Here is a 4,114-nt window from a genome sequence, read left to right on the forward strand (position 1 = left end):
CCTCCCCTCCCCCCCCCCCGTGCAGGGTAACCAGAGCCCCCCCCCCCCCCCCCCCCACCACCTTCCTGGAGCCAACTCTGCTCCACCACCCACAGCCTCCATGCACCGTGACAAACACTCAACAGACATTGTGTTTGTACCTGCACCTGCACCTCTCACACACACACACACACTCTCTCACACACACACACACTCTCTCTGTCTGGAGAACGACGGCTCCATCAATCACTGCTGTCAACGCAGCAAATGAAATTCTGCTCTCTACATAACGTACAGCATTTATAATCAGCGTCATAATGAGGGCCACGGAGATCGATATGGAAACTCTGCGTCCAACTCTTTTTCAATCACTTTTTTTTTATAATTGTTTTCTATAGAAACTTAATTAACAGAAAAGTTTGTGAAATGGTTTCAACTATAAATTGGCTGAAAAATGTGAAACAATAACAAAGAAAAGACTTTTGACTCATTTCTACGTCTGGAGGCGACAGCGTGAGGCTACGGTGACAATAGTACCTGCCTGTAAACCCAGTGGTTAGCTTAGCCTAGCCTTAGCCTAGCCTAGCCTTGGCTCTAAAAATAACATGTCCTAGCGTAGCGCTAATCTACTGTTAATAAGCTAGGTGCTTTCACACAACCACCTATCCAGTTCTACTTTGAATTCCATTAGCACACAAAAGTGCTAGCTCGCCGCTAACACACTGCTAGCTCACTGCGCATACAGTTTGAACCGGTGAGCGGCTAATCTGGAGGGAACACTAAACCTTACCTTTAGATCAGGGGTCTGCAACTCGTGGCTCTGGGGCACGGAACGGAATGGGATTCAATCCTGGTTACGAGCCGTGTACAGCGCCCTCTACTGGTGTTCTAAACAAATCCACAGACACAGTTAGTTAGAAACGTCTGGGTTCATCCTGAAAGCTGAACTGTTTCACATCACTTGCCTTTTTTTTTTTTTTTTCGTCCACTGATTCCAAGTGTAAAGTTCAACATATGTGGACCATACGGCAGGTCATCAGCACCGCGCCCACGCAGCAGCTGCCGCCGCCGCCGAGCTCACGTCACAGCTTCACCAAATATCCCTCAGCAGCTTCTGAGTGGATTTTATGATTTGGCTCATTTTAAATGACAGGCGTCACAGACCTGTCCTCTGTGGGCCACAGACCTGTCCTCTGTGGGCCACAGACCTGTCCTCTGTGGGCCACATTTAATTCATATATAAATGTATATTTATATTTACTGTTAGCCATTCCTAGACTACCTTTTTTGGAGGAATAATAATTATATTTTATAATATAATTTATAATTATCATTTATTGTTTATAATATAATTAATAATAATTTTCAGACCTATGGAAAACTTAACAATAATAATAATATAAAAAGATATTTACTATTGTTATTTATGATTTGTTTTTAGCTATTTGTTGCAATTGTAGAGTTAAAAAAAATGGAGAATTTTAGCTCCTTAGCTAGCTTCTTGGCTAACCTCAAGCGTTACGTTGCTAGCGTTTAGCTATATGAGCCGTGTTTAACGTTATATTAACACCATATAATCTCAGCAGATCAGTTTTAAAGTAAACCTAATCTATGGAAGTAGCTAGCGTACGCCAACCAATTAGCACGTCTCAGTGACCGTCACTGGAAGCGTCTCTAAACCGACCGTTAAATATAGCTGTTAAACCAACGCATGGCGTCGTCTCGTTAGTTAAATGAGTCTTGAATATAGATTTGCCCACGAGGGGCTGATGTCACACGTCGACTTGTCATAGAGCAGCTAACGATGGGGAAAGATTCACACGTGGACGGTTTAGGGATGGCGTCGTCACACACCTGGCAGGTGTCAGTCTTCTCACTGCGGCTCCAGCAGAGTAAGGCACCGCCGGCGTAGACCGAGTCGACCAAAGAAAAGTCGGCAGGAATAATCACGGCAGGGGAGATGTTAAATGAGACGTGTCGGAGAGTAGATTAAAAAAAAAAAAAAAAAGGGATAATTGTCAGGTTAAATATGGCTCTGTGTTGCCCTGATTGTATCAATATTCACAGCTAGCATCTTGAGAAAAAAAAAAAGTTAACAAAAACAGAACTCAAAGTTGACATAATGTCGGGAAAAACACGGGCCTTCAATAAATATAGTAATAATATTTTAGGCCATGCTAAAAAGCTAGCTTGCTAGCCTCAAGGGGGCGCTACCAGGAAAAGTGGGTTAAAAAATGTATACGTTTATATAATACTTTTTTTCACAAAGACCCACGATCTTTCTTAAATAAAAGAAAATGAAAGAAAAAAGCAATAGTCGAAAAACATTAAACGTTAGCCAGAAATTTAGCTTTTTTTTTTTTTAAATTTTTTGAAGAGATTTATCAAAAAACAAAATAATAAAATTGGAGAAATTGGATATTTGATTTATTTTTCGACCTCCAAATATATTTGTATATAAGCTGTGTATATAACTGTTCACCGACTTTTTAAAAATACATTTAAAAACTTTTACAAACGCCAACTTTGAAGTGCTTTTTTGTTGAACTGGAACTTTTTTTTTTAAGATTTAATCAGACACGGACAGGAAGTGGTGCACGACATCAACCCCCCTCGTTGGGCACCAGGTTTGGACTGAACGCTGTTTGTACGCGGTGCGTAACTAAAACTGAAAAGGTTACGTACGCTCACTGAGCCGCTCCTGAAATTCATGTCAGAAAAATGAAGCCCGGCTGAAAACGACGGCACCTTTTTAAATGTGAAAAGGGTCGACGCGGTTACGGAGCATTTGTTTTCAGTCGCTCATCAGCGCCACTTACTGGTGGAGCAGCCGAGGGCACGGTGAAGTGAGACGTTTCAGAAACTCCAAGGAGTCGTTTCACGTTCAGTTCATGAAATCTGACTCCTTTAGAAAAAGAAACAGTTCATCATTAACGTCTCCAGATTCCGTCCTCAAAAACCTTCAGTTGTTAAATATAATTGTGATGTGAGTTTGTAGTGGAGAAATGAACCCAACCTTTTATGTCTCCTCATTCATCAGGTCCATAACTGAACTCTACTTGAATTCAAAAGGAGGAAATCGTTCTTTGGATTAAAATGCTAAAAATCTCAACCAAGTCATTACAAAAACCTGAAATTATCATCGATCGTTTCTTTTTAAATAATAAAAACCCCTCTGTATGGGCCTCCTGAAGTGGAGTGGGCTGGAAGTGGTCGGCTGCACACTGTGTTTTTAATGAAAATGAGTCAAAGTCCTTAAGACTGGAGCACTTTGACCTTTAACACCAGGAGATAAACGACGACGTGCGGAGATTCTGGAAAGAATTCTGACTTTTTTTTTTTTCAATTTTCTGTTCAGTTTCTAAATGATATTTTACAGAATTTGTCTGGAGCTCATTTTGTTTCAAAGAAATCGTGATGAAATCATACAACGTGAGTCGAGCGCACGGTCACATCCCCTGCTGTGACTGATGGGTTCATCAGCCTCAGCCGACGGAGACAAAAAAAAATCTCCATTGAAACCAGAGACATTTGACAGAATGAGAGGCAGAACAGCAGCAGATTTCTTCAGCTGGGTTTATTTGGTCTCCTGTCGACAACAGCTGTGCTTTGGGGGGGGGGGGCTTTAATGTTTTTTATTTACGTTCCTCTTTACAACATATTATACAGTCGTCAAATGCTGTTAGTACCTCAGAATAACCACAAGCATTAAAACAAACGTTGGATAAAAAAAATAAAATAAATAAAAATAACAATAAAAAGAAGAAAAAACAAACATTTAAGAAGCTCAAACACTTTAAATAAGGATGTGTTTTAGTGCAGGTTTACAGTCCGTACAAAGAGAAACAAAGAGTTTAGACGGCGTTGTTTTCAGTCGCAGTGCTGTCTTATGTCAGGTGACTGTGTGGCTTTGCTGCAAAAAAACAAAAAAAAAAAACGAAAAAAAAAACAAAAAACGGGGGGCAAACGTTCCGAGCGGTGGGTTCGGTCGGAACGTTAAACAGCGACGGTTTTAGCACCTCCATTCCTGCGATGAATTTTAAAGGAACATTCAAGTCTGGCAGCGTCCACCCCTGAATATCAAACACGCAGATCGCAATCCATCCTTGGCTCAGGGAAGGAGCACCTTAAAAAT

The sequence above is a fragment of the Cynoglossus semilaevis genome, chromosome 20 (assembly GCF_000523025.1).
Source record: "Cynoglossus semilaevis isolate Cse_v1.0 chromosome 20, Cse_v1.0, whole genome shotgun sequence".
Taxonomy (NCBI): domain Eukaryota; kingdom Metazoa; phylum Chordata; class Actinopteri; order Pleuronectiformes; family Cynoglossidae; genus Cynoglossus; species Cynoglossus semilaevis.